This window comes from Sminthopsis crassicaudata, chromosome 2, assembly GCF_048593235.1.
Source record: "Sminthopsis crassicaudata isolate SCR6 chromosome 2, ASM4859323v1, whole genome shotgun sequence".
Taxonomy (NCBI): domain Eukaryota; kingdom Metazoa; phylum Chordata; class Mammalia; order Dasyuromorphia; family Dasyuridae; genus Sminthopsis; species Sminthopsis crassicaudata.
In genome coordinates this window covers 54,060,563-54,082,788 of record NC_133618.1, presented here as the reverse complement: position 1 = coordinate 54,082,788, position 22,226 = coordinate 54,060,563, and positions in this window count along the sequence as shown.

Genomic DNA, 22,226 nt, shown 5'->3' with positions numbered 1-22,226 from the left:
CTCATGTCATATGAGCAATGTGATATGAAGAAATAGTGTCATGTTTTATTTCCTTGTTAATATTATCATTTCATTCTTCTCATTGTTCTGAGATACAGACAGAAATAGTTTTGAAAGAGTTCCTGTCATGCTGTTATTATGCTTTTATTTTTACCATCTGTAAATTATTGCACAGGTGGATAAAATCTCTACTGTTGTACTTAAATAAAAGCACTAGGGTATAATCTCATCTTGTTCTTATCATATAAAATAGTTCTATAATTAATACAGCAACTATATAGCATAATTATGTAATATAGTTATATAATTATATAATATTTAATAATAAAAAGACATATCTCCATAGCATTTAATAGATCTTTCCTGTGATAGTAGTTTTAAAATTATTACACTAATTTATTGATAAGTAATTCTAATTAGTGGCACTAATTAGTACAAATATAGTATTTTTCATAATCTTGTGTGGTAGTATTTTAAGAATTTTTATGCTACTTTGCTGATAACTAGTGATACTAACATAATACTTTAATTTACTGATTATGTTTGGTGATACTAATACTAATAATGATCCTTTAAAGTTTACAAAATGTTATATATATATATATACATATATATATATAATGTTATATATAGATAGATAGATAGTTAGATAGATAGATAGATACTCTGACTCACAGCAGGTTTTATTAGCACTTCCATTTTGTAGCTGAGGAAACTGAGGTTCAAATCTTTTAGGGAATGTAATGTAATTGCATAATTAGGAAGGGTCAGGGTCAGATTTAAAGGCAAGTCTTATTCTCCTTGATACCCCTTTCTGACCCTCATAGGGAAACTGAGACACAGAGAAGCAATGTGATTGTCCCATAGCTAGCAGCATCAATTCTTTGCTGCTTATATTTCTTTGAAAATAGTATCGAAAGAGAATTCTTATATCCAGTGTCTCAAAGCAAAGTGCTTCTATCTTCTCTCTATTAACCTGGATCTTTCCCATTCTTCAAAGTCCAATTCAGTTCCCATCTTCTTCAACAAGCCATCATAGACATATTAGTCATTATCTGGGCTTTCTTTTCTTTATATTTCTAGTGTTTGCCATTAATATATTATATGATTTATATACTACAGATTTGAATTACATATTTTGTTTCTTCAATTGTATGATGAGTTCGTGGAGGACAAATACCATGACTTATCTGTCTCTGTACCCCTAAAATACCCAGCATGGTCCTGTTCATAGGGCTCAGTAAATGCTTATAGACAGGTCAATTAATTGTCTTTTGATTGCCCTATACCCTTACATTTTTGAGTCCAAATTTCACGTAATCTTAGAGTCCATTCAGTTCTGATTGTATGTGTGTAAAGTATAAACTAGATCTAAATAGATCCTTGGACAAAGGCATATCGATGGCACACTGAAAACATCTTGTAATTAGCTGAATCATTTATGCCTGTGGCTATTGAAGAATATTTGTTCCCATAAAGTAGGAAGACTTCCAATGGCATGTGGGTAAAGTGATATTATGAACACTCCACCTAGTCTAGCATTAAACTTAGTCTAATACTAGAAGAGTTCCAGTTTGGAAGATTCCATTTGGAAAGTTGTATATAAGCCTGAGAGGGATCTCTCAGGGCTGAGAGGGTAAGGAAGGGAGAAGACAAACTTAAAGAGGAAATAACTTACTTCCCTACTCTGGCAAAAGGGCAGGGAAACAGTAAAGTATCTTCTCTCTGAATTACTGAAGTCTGAAGAAATAGTTAGACCCAGCAAAACTGGAAAGGGACAAAAAAGGACTAAACTGATACCAAATGATAGAGTAGAGTGATAAAGTAGAAACAGCAGTTAGGACATAGAATCATGGATTTAGACCAAGCTGGGACTTCAGGAGCCATCCATTTCAACCTGAACATTTTACAAATGAGGAATCTGAGTCCCAGGGAGCTTTGTTGATTTCCCCAAAGTCATGCAAGTAAAAAAAGTACACTTGCACCTGAGTATTTTGACTCAAGAACTAGTGAGCTTTCTATTGCTACCACATCATTTCTGATGAGGAACAATTAGAATTATTTCACTCATGAGTCAAAAGAGACCTTTGGATTTGCTTAGTCCAACCCACTCATATTACATGAAAGGGAACTGATACTTAGTAAGTGGCCAATAATTTGATCAAGGATCTCCTTGCCCCCATCGTGATAGAATTGAAATGAAAATTCACATCTCCTGCTCACCAGTCCTGTGCCTTTCCCATAGTATCAGACTGCCACAAATTTCAAATCTACTCATTTCCAAGAAGAAGAGTATAGAAAAAAGAAGTCTTAATTTAATTGAGAGCTCTGACATTTCCTAGTTATATGATTTTGAACCAATCAATATCCTTACTTTTCTTGTGTTTTCTCTGTTTCTTTGATTGTTTTGTTTTTCTTCAGAACTTAACAGATACCAACTAGGATGAGTGTTTCCAACTTATAACTAGAACAGGAAGGAGAAATGGCCACAAACAATAATTCTCTATTATATATAGCTCGATTTTCTTTTTTAAAAGATTCATCATGTTATCTTCAAAACTGGGTGGCCTCTCTGTACCTTCCCTGACCTTCTATCTATTCCTTTCTGTGCATTAAAACTATTTTAATAACTTTTCTTTCCTTTTTGCATTTTTTTTTGGTTTTCATTTTGGTAAGAATGAAAGCAAGGAAAACTAAAACCTTCATATCAAACATTCATAGTCAGATAAACAAATCATCATATCATCCATATCTAAAAATCTATGACTCATTCTGCACCTTGAGCCCATTCATTTTCTCTCTCTGGAAGTGGATAGCATGGTTCATTAATATTGTTCTAGCATCTGATTGGTCACTGAACTGATTAGTCTTTCATAGTTATTTTCCTTTACATCACCAATGTCTAACTCAAGTAGAAATGGATTCCTGGAAATGAATGTCTGTCCTTCCATAATGACTTAATAAACTTCAAAATGCTATCTATGTGTAGTATATTTTTATTTATTTTTAAAAATATTTCCCAATTATATTGTAATCAGATTGTAATCTGGAGTTTTTTAGCTTTTGCTTGGAGGGGATTTTACACCTTTTATTTATATTTTTGTTGTAATAGTTTAAATTGTTTCCCTGGTTCTATGATTTCACTCTGCATCACTTCATACAAAACGCCCCAGCTCTTGGCAACCATCCTTATGACACAATAATATTTGATACTATTTATATGCCACAATTTATTCAACCATCCCCCAAAAGATAGAAAATTTTTTTGATTTCTAGTTCTTTGCTGCTCCAAAAAAGGTGGTATATATTGCAGTATTAAGTTCTTTTTTTTTTCTCATCCTTTACAAAGTATAGACTTAATAGTGATAAAATTGTTTGAATAGTTCAGTCAGTCACTTAGTTAATATATATTTATTAAATTCCTACTATGTATCAGACACTAAGCTAAAGATACAAAGTATTAAAAAAACTAGCCTTTGATGTCTAGGACTTCACAGTCTGATTAAGGAAAAAAACAATTATTTACAAAACAAACAAAAATAAAAACTCCATAAACCTAAATATAAGATAAACTAAAGTTTCCAAATTCTTTCCTAGAATGTCTGAACTAATCCACAGCTGTATTAGTAGCATTATCATGCTTGTTTTCATATAATCCCTTCAACAATTCTATTTCTTTATTTCTTACTTTCTTCTTTCTTTTTTCCCTCCCTCCCTTTCTTTTTCTCTCCCTTTCTTTTTCTTTCTTCCTTCCTCACTTCCTTTTTCTTCCTTTCCTTCCTTCTTTTCCTTTCTTTCCTTCTCTTTCTTCTTCCCTGCCTTCCTTTTATCCTTCTTTCCTTCCTTTTTTATTCCTTTCCTCCCTGCCTCCCCTCCTTTCCTCCTCCCTTCCTCCCTCCTTTCTTTCCTTCATCCTTCCTTCCTTCCTTCCTTCCTACTTACCTTCCTACCTTCCTGTCATTTGTTTGGATTCCATTTTTGCATTTGCAAAATGAGGTTGTTGGACTGAGTGATTTCTAACATCTCTTCTGGTTCCAAATTTATTAGCAAAAATGAATGCATAAATAAAGGTGGCCTAACTATACCAGATTTAAAACTATATTAAAGCAATGGTCATCAAAACCATTTGGTACTGGCTAAGAAATAGACTAGTTGATCAGTGGAATAGGTTAGGTTCACAGGACAAAATAGTCAATAACTTTAATAATCTAGTATTTGACAAACAACCAAACCCCAGCTTTTGGAAGAAGAATTCACCATTTGATAAAAACTGCTGGGAAAATTAGAAAATACCATGGAAGAAACTAGACATTAACCCACACCTAACACCATATACCAAGGTAAGGTGGAAATGGGTTCATGAGATCTAAACATAAAGAATGATATTATAAACAAATTAGAAGAACATAGGATAGTTTACCCCTCAGATCTTTGGAGGAGGAAAGAATCTGTAACCAAAGAAGAACTGGAGATCATTATTGATCATAAAACAGATAATTTTGATTATATTAAGTTAAGTTTTATACAAACAAAACTAATGCAGACAAGATTAGAAGGTAAGCAATAAATTGGGAAAACATTTTTACATTCAGAAGTCCTGATAAAGGCCTCATTTTTAAACTATACAGAGAATTGACTCAAATTTATAAAAATTCAGTCCATTCTCCAGTTGATAAATGGTCAAAGGATATGAACAGACAATTTTCAGATGAAGAAATTGAAACTATCTCTAGTCATATGAAAAGGTGCTCCAAATTACTATTGATCAGAGAAATGCAAATTAAGACAACTCTGAGATACCACTACATACCTATCAAATTGGCTAATATGACAGGAAAAGATAAGGATGAATGTTGGAGAAGATGAGGGAAACTGGGACATTAATACATTGTTGATGGAACTGTGAATGGATCCAACCATTCTGGAGAGCAATTTGGAACTATGCCCAAGAAGTTATCAAACTGTGTATACCCTTTGATCTAGCAGTGTTTTTCATGGGCTTATATCCCAAAGAGATCTTAAAGGAGGGAAAAGAACCCACATGTGCAAAAATGTTTGTGGCAGCCTTTTCTGTAGTGAAAAGAAACTGGAAACTGGATGGATGTCCATCAGCTGGAGAATGGCTGAATAAATTGTGGTATATGAATGCTATGGAATATTATTGTTCTGTAAGAAATGACCAACAGGATGATTTCAGAGAATTTGCATGAACTGATGCTGAGCGAAATGAGCAGAATCAGTAGATCATTATACATGGCAACAAGAAGATTATGTGATGATCAGTTCTGATGGCCGTGGCTCTCTTCAACAATGAGATGATTCAGGCCAGTTCCAATTGTTCAGTGATGAAGAGAACTGTGTACACCCAGAAAGAGGACTGTGGGAACTGGGTATACAGAGCATTTTCACTCTTTTTGTTGTTCTTTGCTTGCATTTTGTTTTGCTTCTCTCTCTCTCTCTCTCTCTCTCTCTCTCTCTCTCTCTCTCTCTCTCTCTCTCTCTCTCTCTCTCTCTCTCTTCTGGTTTGATTTGATTTTTCTTGTATAACAAAAGAATTGTATAAATATGTATTCATATATTGGATTTAACATATATTTCTACCATATTTAACATATAATGGGTTACTATCCATCTAGAGAAGGGCATGGGGGAAGGGGAGACTTGGAACCCAGGGTTTTGCAAGGGCTATTGTTGAAGAATTGTCCACATATGTTTTGAAAAATAAAAAAAATAATAAAAAATATTACTTTGTCAGTAATTCAATTTTTTAATCTCTCTTTTCTCAATTGGATTTTTTAAAAGAGAGAATTACTTTTCATGTCTTAGAATTATTTCAATCATCACCTGAACATGGCAGACAATCTACAGGATCCATTTGAAACTGGGGCTCCTGCAGCTAGGGCGGCCTCTGAAAGCTGACAGGTTCCGAATGGAATTCTTCCCTAGCCATCCAGATGTTCGGTGTCGTGTAGATCCAGCCCCGTGATGGTGAAATGTACCAGGCCGTTAAACAGATCCCAGCCTTCACTCCAGCAAGGATGGAGCAGTTACACTCCCCTGTCAGGGCTTAAGCATAACACAGACCCTCATTTTCCCATTGCCCCAGCATTTCGATTCCTGCTGAGAAACATGGAGGTCATAACCTTTAGGTTTCCAGAGCTGCCCTTTCCACACCATGGGGAAATCTGACAACAGACTTATTATTTATGCTGCTTAATGCAATCCAGAGGTTATCGCCACGTATTGAGGTGGGGGGTTGGGAGCGAAGAGGAAGAGGGAGGCTGCTCTAAAGAAACTAGCTTCAATCCTAGTTTTTGAGTGAGGTGTCTGAGAAGGAGTAGCATAAAATGGAATATTCCTCTTGTCTGTCCCACAAGGGATGTCTATGTCTACCCGGGAGGGAACCTAAGATGAATTCATCAGCAAGTGTTTATTACAGCCCGACTGTGTCCCAGACGTATTTTCACCATCTTCAAGTATAATGCTTCAAACAGAGATAGAAAAGTTCAATACTGTCAGTCAGTATGAGTCCAGTTTCCAAAACACTAACATCCCACCTTAACTGAATATTACAATAAAACAAGTTCCATGAATTTTGGTTTCTCAGTGTCTATAAAAGTTGTTTATACTATACTGTAGCCAATTAATGTGCAATAGTATTATGTTTTTTAAAATGTACATAATTTAATTAAAATATTTTATTGCTAAAAAAAAGCCTTGAGAGAATTTTATATATATATATATATATATATATATATATATATATATATATATATATATATATATATATATATGTGTGTGTGTGTGTGTGTGTGTGTGTGTGTGTGTTTTCCTGAGGCAATTGAGGTTAAGTGAGTTGCCCAGGGTTATACAGCTGGAAAGTGTTAAGTGTCTGAGACCAGATTTGAACTCGAGTCCTCCTGACTTCAGGGCTGGTGCTCTATCCACTGCACAACCTAACTGTCCCATAATCTATTTTTAGTGAAGAGTTTTACCTTGATATATATAATTACTGACTAATAAAGGTGATAATTGCTGAAGGCTGGTGTGGCTGTAAAATTTACTTAAAATAAGACAATCTTCAGGGAGTCCCAATCTATTTTCTGGTGAAGGGACTTGCCTCCATATTGATGGCTACTGACTATTTCTTGAAATAAGACAGCAATGACATTTGCCACATCCATTAACTCTTCCTTTCACTGGAACACTTAGAGACCACTGTAGGGCTATTCATTGGCCTTGTATCTCAGGGAACAGGGAGGCCCAAAGAGAGGGAGAGAGACAGATTGGCTAAACAGTCAGAACACACATTTATTACATTTATTTTTTACATGTCCATGGTTCACAGCATCTCAGAAGAATTACAATGATAACATCAAATTTCACTGTTTATATATTACCATGATAAGAATAATAATAATGAAAAAAGTTTGAAATATTTCCAGAATTACCAAAATGTCACACATAGAAATGATATGAGCAGACATTGTTGGGAAAATGGCGCCAATTGGCTTGCATAGTGCAGGCTTGTCACAATCCTTCAATTTGTAAGAACAAAAACAAAAACCCTGCAATATCCATGAAGCCCAATAAAGCAAAGTACAATAAAGCATCGCATGCCTATAAATATTTTTTGAAGAGAGTCCCACTGGGAGTCAGGGGAACTTGAGTTCAAATCCTAGCCCTAACTAATCATATGACTTTGGAACACTCACTACTCCACTTTTGACTTCAGTTTGCATTCCTAAAATGAAGAAGAAGAAGAAGAAGAAGAAGAAGAAGAAGAAGAAGAAGAAGAAGAAGAAGAAGAAGAAGAAGAAGAAGAAGAAGAAGAAGAAGAAGAAGAAGAAGAAGAAGAAGAAGAAGAAGAAGAAGAAGAAGAAGAAGAAGAAGAAGAAGAAGAAGAAGAAGAAGAAGAAGAAGAAGAAGAAGAAGAAGAAGAAGAAGAAGAAGAAGAAGAAGAAGAAGAAGAAGAAGAAGAAGAAGATTGGAGTACATAATCCCTAAAGGTTTCTTACAATTCTAATATTCTATGTTTTAATTAAAAACACTTTTAAGCTCTGACATTCTACATTCTAAAGTCTTTCCACTTTTGATATTCTGTGTTCTAAGGATCCCTCCCAGCTCTTTCAATTTATGTTCTAAGACCCTTTGCAGTCCTGGAATTCTCTACTCTAAGAGTCTTTCCAATTATGTTAGCCTCTGCTTTAGGGACCCTTCTAGATCTGACGATCTAAGTTCTAAGGTCCCTTCCAGCTCTGACATTGTACAAACTGATCTAAATTCCTTGTTATCCCTGACATTGTATGATCTAAGCTTCCTTCCAGCTATCATACTGAATATTCTTAGACCACTTTTAGTTCTGACATGTTATGATTCTAAGGTCTTGCCTAATTCTAACACTGTTCTAAGTTTCTTCTCCACTTTCCCAAAAGTCTGTGATTCTAAAATCCCCCCAATAAGGTTCTTTCTAGAGCTGACATTATCTGCTCTAAAGACTTCCTGGCATTCTCTGATCTAAGAATATTGGGGATGATAGCCTCTGTTTTCAGATCTTACGTACTAAGGCCCCATCCCCTCTCTGGCATTCTCTACTCTAACAATCTTTCCCATTTATGACAGGCTCTGTTTTTCTATATTCTAGACTTCTTTCTATACCTGGCATTCTCTGATCTAAGGGTCTTTCTTATGATAATTTCTGTTCTAAGATCTCTTTCAGTTCTGGCTTTTCATGTTTTAGGGTCCCTCTAAGGCTCTCCTTTCTTCTGGTCTAAGAAGTCTTTCCTAGTTATGATGGTCTATTTTAAAGTCCTTTCTAGACTTGGCATTCTAAGTTTTTAAAGCTCCTCCTTACTCTGGCAATCTGTTCTACAGATCTCTGCCAGCTATTGCAGTCTCTGTTCTCAAGTCTTTTCCATATTTGACATTCCCTATTCTAAGAACCTTTTCCAATTATATTGGTTTCTGTTCTAGGATCTCTATAAGCTCATATATATTCTATGTTCCAGATCTGACATTCTATATTTTAAGGACCTTTCCCAGTTACGACATTCTCTATTTGAAGATCCCTTCTAGATCTGATATTCTCTATTTTGGGGTCCCTTCCAGATCTAACATCCCATTTTAGGGTCCTTTCCAAATCTGATATTCCATGTTCTAGGGTCTCTACTATCTCTGTCATTCTCTGCTGTAAAGGTCTGATAGTCTGTGTTCTAAGGTTCCTCCCGGGTCATCTCATAAAATTTTCCCCAGACCTAGCATTCTTTGGCTTTCTCTCTGATTCTCTTTATTTCCCAGGAAGTTGGGTCTGTTGGAGGAGGGACCCAGCTCCACAGTGAGTTGTAACCATGTTGTGCATGTTACACATGCCAGTGCTTCATACACTCAGCCTGCTTCCTGTTTATTTCTTAGGAAACATCAGGAGTTCAGTGGGATCTGTAAGGAGTTCTGTGGTCTGTATCCTGGATGCCTAAGGAATTATCCTTCCATCAGCTGAGGTATGTGAGGGTTTTCACATTGTCTGTCTGTCATTTGGAGCAATTAAACATCTCTCCTTTGGAATCTGTTGGTATTGTTAGTTCAGCAGAGCCGAAGCATGGTGGCCTATTGGCCCTGCCTCCAGAGATCCATCTGCTTAACCAAATGTCCATTTAGGGTTTTAGTTTTGTTGTTTGTTTGTCTTTCCTTCATTCCAGACCTCTGACATCATCAGCATAGGGAACTTCTGGTATGGAAACTCCTTTCACTAATATAGATTAGCTACGACCTGTCTATTAGACATGATCTTCAAGGGTTGCCATGATATAAGAAGGCTAAAATGATTTGCTCAGGTCACACAGTTAGTCTGTAGTGGAAGTGAGACTCAAACTAGTCTTTCTGATTTTAAGGCCACTATGATTCCAGGATTCCTCTCAGGATTAGAGTTGCAAAAATCAGAACTAAAAAACAATAGTTATTACATGACATGTTAGGAAGAGCAATCTAAAATTTGTAACTGTACCCTCACCAAGCCAACTCCAGAAAAAACACAAAAGCAAAGTCCTAAAGATGGCTTTGCAACTTATATATCTTTGTGGAATATTATATTACAGGATTTTAAGCTAAAAGAAATGGAAAGATTATATTAATCATTGTTTAAACTGCTATTCTTGTCCTCTTACTACAGTGGACATAACCCTAAACTCAGACTACTTTCTTCTTCTTCTTCTTCTTCTTCTTCTTCTTCTTCTTCTTCTTCTTCTTCTTCTTCTTCTTCTTCTTCTTCTTCTTCTTCTTCTTCTTCTTCTTCTCCTTCTCCTTCTCCTTCTCCTTCTCCTTCTCCTTCTCCTTCTCCTTCTCCTTCTCCTTCTCCTTCTCCTTCTCCTTCTCCTTCTCCTTCTCCTTCTCCTTCTCCTTCTCCTTCTCCTTCTCCTTCTCCTTCTCCTTCTCCTTCTCCTTCTCCTTCTCCTTCTCCTTCTCCTTCTCCTTCTCCTTCTCCTTCTCCTTCTCCTTCTCCTCTTCCTCCCCCAGCCTTGAGAATACTTCATAAATGTTATCTCTTATTAATCATTAATTACTTACTGTTTTCAAGGTACTTTACTAGGTTCTTAACAGAGTGATGGGTGGCAAGCATAATAAAGTATAAAACCTATTCTCTTCCTTTCAAGCAGTTTATAGTTACTAGATATGTAGTTATCCATTAATCAATCTATATTGACCTGTTATGTAAAAAACAGATAGTATTTTTATGGCACTTCAATGTTGCTAAGATTCTTTGTAGATATCTCATTTTCACTTCCCTTGGTATGATTATTAGCCCAATTTTATAAAAGGGGAAACTCAGACAGAAGGAGGTGAAGTGACTTATTTAAGTTCACACAACTAGAAAATATCTGAAGCAATATTTGAACTTGTCTATTTCTGTTTACAGGTATTATATAAAACTACATTACCTAGATGTTTCTACATAAAGTGAAGACTTGAGAAAGTATTTGGTGAAATGCATCTGTGCAAACAGTCCATCTTTATGACCTCATCAAAAGCATTCATCCTATTTATTCCTCAGTGATAGACTGGAGTCAAGGGTCATCATTATCACTATGGTACAGGGCTGTTCTTTAGTAGAAAGTTGAGATTCCTCCTGCTCTCACCTTTTTCTGAATGCTTTCTTGGGCTTGCTAATACATTTTGCCAAGCAGATATGCCAGAGACACCTCATTCATGCCTGCCCTCCCTAATCAAAAGTTCCTGGAGAGATGTGCAGGAACCATTCAACAATCAACTTTCTGAAAGTTTAATAACCAGCTCTCTGAGAGAGAAAAATGTATGCACAATACACTTTTAAGTTTAATCTTTAACTTTTAACCTTTCCTCCAACATTTTCTTAAGTCTAGAGAATCAACAAAACAATAAACCAAGCACTGACTTGCAGCATTTGTTGATTTCTGGGATGCAACTACTTAAACTGATAATTTAACAATTTATTTTCACAATGAGAACTGGCTCCAGTATTCTCTGGTGCATATTCCCAAATTACTAAAATAGCAATAAAAGCTCCCAAACTCTCAGTTTCCTAGACTAGATCTTCTGGAGAAAAGGAACAGACAAGTGAAATATGCCTAAGTGTACTTTAATAGGTTAATTTATTGCCTCTGGGTATTTTCATTTTAAAAGAGAGTGTCTTAGACCAAGACAATGAATTTCAAATGATACAGTTTCAAACATGAAAAATGAGAGGGAAGATATAATACTCTCTTCTACATATCTCCCAACTCATGATATGTAGGCTACTATTTATTCTGCTAATGTGTCTCTGCTTTGTTAGTTCCCTCAACCGAATTTTGATAAATGCATATTTATTTTTTAACTAATTGTTTTATTTTTCTGGTTATACATGCATGTTAACTTTTTAAATGCACATTTTTTCGTGAATCATATTGGGAGAGAAAAATTAGAACAAAAGAGAAAAACCACAAGAAAAAAAACAGAAAAAAATGAACATAGCATATGTGATAAATATATATTTAGACCAGCTCAAGTTAAGTTGACAGAATTAGACTCCAAATATTGCAGCTCAGAGTGATGGAAAGAACAGTGATCTATGATGTAAAAGAATTAAGTTCAAATCCTAATTCAAATAAGTTTTATAATCCTCTCCTTATTTATTTTCCTTCATCTTTAAAATTGAAATCATTGAACAAACTCTACCTGGCTTTCTGGTTCTCTTTACTCCAGAATCCCCCTAGAAAGGGAAATAATATCGTAGATAAGAAAACTACTTTGTGAAATGTAAATTAATAAATATTGTATATACAAATAAAATAAAAATAAATATATATGTAATTTGTAATTTCTATGTAATATATAAATAGATGTATGTAATTACATGTAAATATATTATTCTATATTATATTATATCATACATAAACATATATTATTATATATTATATAAATCTGTATAACATATATCTATAAATAATATAAAAATAAAATAATTATCTGAAAAGATTGTCTCTGCTAAAGCTTATATGTTATCTTAACTACAATCTATTGATAAAATTTAATTTTTTTCATAAAAGCATAAGTTGAAAACTTCTCTGAGTACTTTTCTAGACTTTAGCTTTAAAAGGCTGAGATCTCCCACTGCATCCAGAGCCATCTCCTGTTGTCTTGATCCATATCTAGAACAAGATAGCTCTGGAGAAAAAAGTGAGTCTGGTGACTTAGCACAGCCCACCCCCACCCCAACTCAAATCATTTACATGTCATTTCATCAACTCCTTGATGTTATGGTTGTCTTTGACATGAAGGACAAACAACAAACTTTTTTTTTTGGTCTGGATCCAGAAAAAAAAGAACTAAGTAGATTGAATGTAACACATGCTATGCTCACTTCTTTTTCTGGATTAAAAAAAAAATTTTTTTTAAAATCTCTCCCATGGTTTTTTTGCCTTTTACTCTGATTTTTCTCTCCCAATATATTCATAAAGCATTGTGTGTTAAAAATAAACAAAAAAACCCCAATTTTGTGGACAAAATACTTCAGCCTGTTAATTGAAAATGAAGAAAACATGAATTTTCAACAGTGAGCAACATTCTATTCATGCTTATAGCTAAGTGATGGGGTTGATGTTCATTTGGGGAAATCACAAAACAATAAAGATAAAGGGACATTTGAGCAGAGGTTAGTGGATCTTAAGATGAGAGAGCCCCTCAGATGCTATTCAGTCCAGTTTTTTTTCATTTTATAGATTGTAAAATTGAGTTCCCTGTGTGTAAAAAAAATCTCCAAGGTCATACACAAAGTAAGCTTTAGAAGATCAGAAGTCCCTTCAGGATATCAAAAATATCAGGATAGAAGGACTTTTGTAATATAGATTTTTAAAATACTGAATGAACAGAAATTGGTAAGAGACCTCTATTGGGAAACTTTTGTGATTCTCAGTTTCCTCACAATGTTCAAGAGACTCTAAGTGCACCAAAGCAATCTATTACTGTATATTGTAAATTGTCAAACAATCAGTGATCTGCTTTGGAGGAGGGAGTTTCCCCACTGGACACTTCCTATACTGTGAAGTCATAGATTCTTATAACAACAACACTAATGATAATGGTGATGGTGATGGTAATGTTATGATGATATTGGGTCCTAAAAGCCTTAGGGGAAGTTCCAAGAGAGCCATCTACACCCAGAGAGAGGACTGTGGGAACTGAATCTGGATCACAATACAGCATTCTCATTCTTTTTGTTGTTGTTTGCTTGCATTCTGTTTTCTTTCTCAGTTTTTTTTTCCCTTTTTGATCTGATTTTTCTTGTGCGGCATGATAATTATATAAATATATATATATATTTATATATATATATATATAAATATATGTATACATATATTGGATTTTACATATTTTAACATGTTTAGCACATATTAGATTAATTGTCATCTAAGGGAAGAGAGGGAAACATTTAGAACAAAAGATTTCGTAAGGATTAATGTTGAAAAATTATTCGTGCATATGTTTTGAAAATAAAAAGCTGTAATAAGAATAAAGATTTTATATCAATAAAAAAAGACTTAGGAGAAAGGAGGAGGGTATGATGATGCTGAGGGCAGTCTCTGAATTATCTATTCCAGATCAGTGAGATATATATATATATATATATATATATATATATACATATATATATATGTGTGTGTGTGTGTGTGTGTGTGCGTGTGTGTGTGTATGTATATATATATGTATAGTCTTGATCTGGGATTTTATACCCTGTTTGGAGAATGTAGTCATAAATAGAAGAGTTACAAGGCTTATACATACTTATAGTGGGATGAGATATATCTCCTTTCCAAAACTGCCTAGAAGAATTCAGAGGGTTTTTGAACCCTTTATAGGAAAGCATTTCTCCATAACTACCTCCTCTGTAAAATTAGTCATATTCTTCTCTTTTCAAAGAAAAAATCCCTAATCACTTCAGAAGCACATATTTTTTCCTGAAATTATTATGATTTCATTTCATTAGAGAATTATATGAGCAACTATGTTTAAATATAACTTACTGTTTTTTAAAACCATACATCATGATGAACACTGTAAGGCAGCTGGGGGGCACAGTGGCTAGAATATTTTACTTGAAGTCATGCAAACCTAAGTTCAAACACTTCTTATCTACGTGGCCCTGAGTCAGTTATTTAACTTCTCTAGACCACAAATCTTCATTTTTAAAATGAGAACAAAAATAGTCCTTACTTCACAGAGATATTGTGAGGAAACAATTGAGATAATAAAATATAAAGATAATAAATGCAAAATACTTTATCTTCAAAAATACTCCTCCTCTTCCTCTTCTCTTCCTCTTCCTCCTTCTTTTTCTCCTTTTCCCCTTTCTTCTCTTCTTCCTCATCCTCCTCTTCCTCTTCCTCCTTCTCCTTCTTATCTTCCTTCTTCTTTTCTTTTGTTATCAGAAGATTTCAAAATTTCCCTCTATTATTTGCTAACTTTGTAATTTCCACATGTCACATCCTGTCTTTGCCTTAGTTGCCTTATCAGCAAAATGAGAGTGTTTGACTAGATACTTGTAGTATCTTGCTCTAAATCTTATTTTGTGAACTGGTTTGAATCCCAATTCTGTTCCTCTGTATGTGAATCTTGGTGGCAAGGAGCAGGTTCACTTCCCCTCCTAAGACCTCAGGCTCCTCATGTCTAGCACTTTACTGCACAATATAGATTGTATTATTGTGTGGCAGGATTAAGTGTGGCAGAGGATAGGGATTGGGGATGGGGTGAAAATGGGCATGGCAGCGGATAGAGCACCCTAAGGTCTCTTCCAGCTCTAAATTTTCATTAGTTCTATGATGTTATTGTTAGTGTTCTAAGACATTTTATCATGCAACGAAAAAGTCCATATCTTTTCCAGAACTCTTAAGATTAGAGAACCCCTTTTCCCTACTTAAAATTACCAATTGGTGTTTATTTAATAGACCATAGCAGTCTTATCATCCTTAAAATGCATTTCTACTTCAGATGTTTAGTTTAAAGTGATGCCTTTGACTTCTGCGCCATTTCCCAAAGTTTATGTTAACTGTAACTTCCTAGGTTAGAGAAAAGCTTTTTCTCTTTAGTTGCACAACTTGACTTGAATGCACTTGTTTTTCATCCCTACATGCTACTACAGCTGTATTAACCAAGATTAGACAGAGTCTCTCTCTTGCCTTCTTCAGGTCAATGTCAAACCCCATGGGAATGGGATGGGTGGCAGGTGGCAGTCGTGGGCAAATTCTCCCATGTAATTAAATGACTAGAATTGCCTGAAAGTAAATGGAAAGTTGCTAACTAAGGGAAGGGGTGAGAAGAAGGAAGTGAAAATTTTGGAACACAAGATGTTGTAAGGATTAATGTTGAAAAATTATTCATGCATATGTTTTGAAAATAAAAAGCTGTAATAAAAATAAAATTTTCTATCAATAAAAAAAGACTTAAGAGAAAGGGGGAGGGTATGATGACTCTTTCAGTTGAGAGTCACAGAATTTGGATTTGAGAGATCTGAATTCAAGACCATTACCACTTGGTGAATCAGTGTGACTTTTGATAGCTCATTTCACTTTAATTCATTTAAATTAAACAAGCATAAATACCATTATGTATTTAACTAAGTACTGAGCACACAAAGACAAAAGACAAATAAAATAGTTCTTGCTTTTGAGAAGTTTATATTCTACTAGTGGGAAAAATATAGAGAGAGATAGAGAGATAGATATAGATATGAAGTAATGTATACAAAATCACTGTAGCCCCAAAAAAGCGGGACTTGAAGCCTAAGTTCTTTTATCTCTGAAAATTAGAGGGAAAATGTAGGAGTATGGTAGAACCAGCTCTTACTGGAACAGGCAGTTGTCAAATTTTCAGTGTGTACACATACATTTTGAAAATCAGTAAATACTACATATCAAAGCTTGATTTATTGTTTTATTGATTGTTTAGACTTAAGAAAATAATGAAAGAAATGTTAAAATTGCAGTTTAAACTTAAAAGTATAACTTTTAAAGTCTTTTTCTTCAAAGAGCTGGTTATTAAACATTTATTAGCACACCTTTAAGAATATCTATTATTGCTTTAATCCTTGAAAGAACTGGATAGAGAAGGGTGCTTTAAAAAAAATTAAAGGAATTATGTAACACAAATGTAGTATATTATTACCAATTCTCATCTAATGTTATTTACATTATATAACAATAATGAATGACAATAAATGAAAGCCAAAGCATTGTTCTTTTTATAATTTTCATAAAATTTACAGATTTTTTATGTATTAATAAATGTTTACAACCTGAAAATCTTTTTAAAAACTTTTTTTTTTTAGTAATGTTTTTCCTTCTAATGCACCAGGATGTCTCTAATTTCCTACTTTCTGCTTCAACCCTTTCCCCAACAAGCATAAATAGTTGATAATTCTAAAAGTATCCCAAGATTTTGCCTGCTGGATAGTCAATATTCAAACCCACCAGGAAGCAGGTACTTGGATGAACAAATGTCTAACATTTTTGTGCTAATTTCAGGAAATTACAAATGAGCACTTGAGTGTAACTATTTCTTTCTTATTTTCTTTTTCCATCAGGGAAAGGAAATTCACATAACCTAAAATAATTTATCCACCTTTCAAAATAGAAAATATTATATTGACTGTCTTAGTAGGGGGCCAAGGCTTGAGAGTGGGATGCAGAATCTGGTTGCATAGACTCTGAGAGCAGGAAGGGATCTTAGAAAACATCTGGCAGCCTGTGGAAATAGAACATTCTGGAATAGGAGCCAGAGATCCTGATTTTGAAAATGGTTGTTAATTCCTAGTTGTAGAATCTTGCAGAGACAGGGATAATACTTTACATTTTTATAGTGCTTCAAGACTGACAAAGTATGAGTGGCCTGGTATCTATATTAGTCTCACCCCCCTCTTATATATGAGTGAATTAAGACCAAGGTAGTCATTAACTTGCCTATAATCACAAAAGTAGTAAATAGCAAAAAGTAGAAATTCCCATCTCCAAATCCAGTGCTTTTTTTCACTATTTTATATATATATATATTCACCACAGGGTGAAAAAGAATCTTGCAGTTAAAATCAATTAATACTTTACCTGAAAGCAAAATGGTGAACTGGGTTTGTGACAAAATCTCCAGAAAATATTAACTGATTATTAACACACTAACTGATTCAGTAAGAATTTATTAAGTATTCAAGTGCAAAGTGCTAGGTTTACAAGATGAAAATGAAAAGAAACTAAACCTGCCTTTGGGGATCTTATAAAAACAACTTATACTCAAGTAAACAATAATTTATTATTACTATTATTATTAATGATAATAAGGGAAGCTAGGTGGCTCAGAAGATAGAGTGCCAGACCAGCAGTCTCACCTTTCTGGCCTCAATCACTTAACCAAGTCACTTAATCCTGTTTGCCTCAGTTTCCCTATCTGTAAAATGAACTGGAAAAGGAAATGGCAAACTACTCTGGAATCTTTGCCAAGATGGCAAATGGGGTCAAGAACACAATTAAACAACATTCTATTAGATGCCTGAGTTATAAAGATAAAAATAAAAAGAGACTAAGCTTGCTTCAAAGAGCTTATGAAATAATCTATATCCAAGTAAGCAGTAATTTATTATCACTATTATAAATAATACTAATAAATGTCCCTGTAATAGTGTACATTTGAACAGTGCAATACAGAAAGGTGTTCTCAATCTGCAGTGAAAAGTCAAAAGCAGAGAAAATCTCTCTATGCTTATTATAATGATTATGATGATTAATCACAGCATGAATTATGATGGCCAAAAATGGAAGTTACTCTTATGCATTAAATCTGGCACAGAGATCAACTGCCTTTTGGCAATATTGAGGGAGGTCCCCTGGCCAGTCTTCTCCGCCTGGATCACCCAGGAGAAATGTTCCCCCTAGGAGTCCCACGTCCCCAGCTCGGACTGACCCTCCATTGTTTCACAAACTGTGGAACGCTTAGCCTGTGAGGAGAGAGGTCAGAGCCAAGGCAGCGAGCAGAGATTTGTGGAAATCACGCAAAGCTTCTCTGTCTGTGGCTGGAGTAAACAGCGTCTCCTTAAAGGTCACTCCTTCAGGCTCCTGCCTCAGCTGCCAAAGGAAACCATAGTCATTTTTCAAAGTTGTTAAATGCCAAATGTAAAATACACTGAGTCACAACTTTCCTACATGGGCCTTGCTTGGGATGAGCCTTCCTATGAGGCATTTCCTTGCCAAATAAAGCCTCTTTTTCCGCTTGAACCCGGAATAGACCTTTAATAACCTTACAAAAATGGGTCTTGTCATGAAGGGTTTTAGATTTTTTAGGTCCTTCCCAGATTTAGCATGATTAGTTGTTATTATTAGGTGACATTCAAAGATTTGCAAAGAACTTTATGTGCATTCATTTGCTCCTCACACAGTCATGGGAAAACAGTACCAAGGTATTATTGTTATTAATAATAATAATATGTTAATTGAAGATATTAGAGAAGAGAAACACCTTTTTTTTGCTGTTTAGATAAACTGAATAAATCTGAACAGTGACCTATTCATGGCTCTGCTTTATGCCTCATATGCCACCAGTTGAAAATATATCATCCCAGACCAAAAGTTGATTCATATGGCAAAAATAGCTGTGGGTTTGAAAGCCAGAGATCTTGGTTCAGATATTGCACCTAGTAGCTCTCTGACCTAGGATAAGGGTAGCTAGGTGGCCCTCAGAATCAAGAGAACCTAAGTTCAAATTTGCCCTCAGACACTTACTAGCTGTGTGATCCTATGAAAGTCACTGATTCCTGCTTGCCTCAGTTTCCTCATCTGTAAAATGAGCTGGAGAAGGAAATGGCAAACTGTTGCAGTATCTGGCCAAAAAATTCCAAATGGGTCACCAAGAGTAAGATACAAGTGTACAATAACAATACATCTTAGACAAGTAATTTTAGCTGTCTGGGGCTCCATTCCCTTTATACAATGAGGCAGATAGACTCCAAGAGCTATGACATGATACAAAAGGGCACGTGATCCCAATCTCTTTGAGCCTCAGTTTCCCCATATGTAAAAAAAAGTTCAACTGTTTGACATCTAATGTCCCTTTTCACTCTAAATCTGTGCTTTGTAATCTATGATTTCTTCTAGTTTTAATTCAAAGCAACAAACATTTACTCTAAATCCCAAGCTCCCATGACATCAGGCAAACTAGGCATATTATAAAGGTTGATGAAGGAAACTGGAGAAGCAGAATACTTGGGTTCATGCAATCACTGCTGAATTTCCACATCATCTGTTTCTCTAATGGATGTTTTTTTTAAAAAGTTGATGTCAAAGGACTCAAGCTCTGGTGCTTGATTTGGTTGAAGCTACTCTGGGATTAGAGCCAACATGCTTTGGGTTGAGGTCAGATTCTGAGACTTCATTTCTTATCTGTAAAACAGACTCATGGGAACCAAGTTCACATCCCAATTTTCCATCTTATCACCTGTGTGGCCTTAAGCCAGTCATTTCAGTTCAATGGACCTCAGTCTCTTCTTTTATAAACTGGGAAATTTCTACAAAATGACCTCTTAGGTCCCTTCTAATTTCTACATCTCTGATCTCAGATCTTGCCTAGAAATGGCTAGATGGCACAGGAGATAGAATGCTAGAGAGAATCAAGAAAACCTGAATTCAACAGCAATAATATTTTAAGAATGACTTTGAGCAACTAAGTCATTTTCAATATTATAAATAAACTAAAAACTCAGGACATATTAAGAAAGACGCTATCTGCATCCAGAGAAAGAATTGATAAATAGAAGTATGAAGTTATTTACACACACACACACATATATATATATATATATATATGTATATATATAGATGTGTATATATATGTATGCATATATATATATATATACATATACATAAGCATATATGTCTATTTGTGTCTAATGGTAGCCATCTCTAGGGTGAAACAGGAAAGGGAGAGAAGAAAAATGAGAAAAAAGAAATTTACATGATAACTGCAGTATATTTGGAGGAAATGGTAAATGGTAGGTTTGCAATTCTTTATGAAATCATTGTACTTTTATTGCATTAAAATATATTTTTTTAAATCTGCCCTTACACAATTATAAGTTGTGTGGCCCTGGGTAAGTCACTTAACTTCTTTTCTGCCTCAGTTTACTCAATTGTAAAATGGAATAATACTATTATTTACCTTAATAAGGACTAAATGAGATAATATTTATAAATTGCCTAATTGTACCTGGTACATAATAAGCACTTAATAAATGCTTCCTTCCTTCCTTCCTTCCTTCCTTCCTTCCTTCCTTCCTTCCTTTCTTTCTTTCTTTCTTTCTTTCTTTCTTTCTTTCTTTCTTTCTTTCTTTCTTTCTTTCTTTCTTTCTTTCTTTCTTTCTTTCTTTCTTCTTTCTTTCTTTCTTTCTTTCTTTCTTTCTTTTTCTTTCTTTCTTTCTTTTTTCTTTCTTTTTTTCTTTCTTTCTTTATTTCTTTCTTTTTTTCTTTCTTTCTTTCTATCTTTCTTTCTTTTTTCTTTCTTTCTTTCCTTCTTTCTTTCCTTCTTTCTTTCTTTCTTTCTTTCCTTCTTTCTTTTCCCTCTTTTCTACCTTTAGTCTTCCTTTCCTCCTTCCTTCCTTTCTTCATTATTTCTTTCTCTCTTTCTTTCCTGTATTTCTTCCTTTTCCCTAACTTCCTTTCTTCCATTTTCCTTCTCACCCTTCCTCACTCTTCTTCTTCCTCTCCATTCTTCATGCTTTTTTATTTTCAAAGAGGAACAATCACATCATGAGGAAACCTGCCAAGAACACGGAAGGAGTAGCTTCCAGATCTAAAGAGAAACACAGGTGTTCTCTTGATGTGTAGCTCTGGCTTACCATATAAATTCCAACCAGGTAATTCCAGCACTTTGGGTCATGGTAAGGAAAAAGCTCCAACAAAGTAATTCTGGGAAAATAGCATGAGGAATGATGGACATCTTAGTTTAAACATTTAGAATATAATTTTTCCCCAGGGTGAATAAGTTTTAAGTCCATGATTAGCATAATGTCTTCTATCTAGCTAATATTTAATAGCAGATGATTGTAGAATTTAGCTGAGTTGTGAGGACTTGAGGAGAAAATATTTGTAAAGCACTTAGCAAAGTGCCTTGCACATAGGTACTATAAAAATGTTAGCTCTGATGATACATGATATGATAATGATTGTAGTGACAATAATGGTGGAGTTGATAATAATGATGATGGCTAATGATGTTATTATTATCCTGGTGATTTCAATTAATAATTGGAAACAATTTCTCATGAAGCACATTTTAAGACTACTTAAACTTTCATCAATTAATGGCATGATGGGTCTTGTAGTCTTAACAACAAGTTTTTAATACTTACTTGTTAAGGGACAGGTAAATTCTCTGAAAGCCTCCACAGCTATAGACCATAACATCTGAAGGAGTTGCAAGGCAGCCTTTGCTGACACAGGTGTTGGGGACTGGGAATGAGATAAATTAGAGGCAGAAGGAAGAGGAGAGAAGTCAGAACTGCAAAAGATAAATGTTGAGGAGGGTGATATGGGGAAACTGAGACACTAATGTTGGTGGAGTTGTGAAATGATCTTACTATTCTAGAGAGCAATTTGGAACTATGCCCAAAGGTCTATAAAACTGTAAACACTCTTTGATCCAACAGTACCACTACTGGGTTTGTATCCCAAAAAAATTATAAAAGA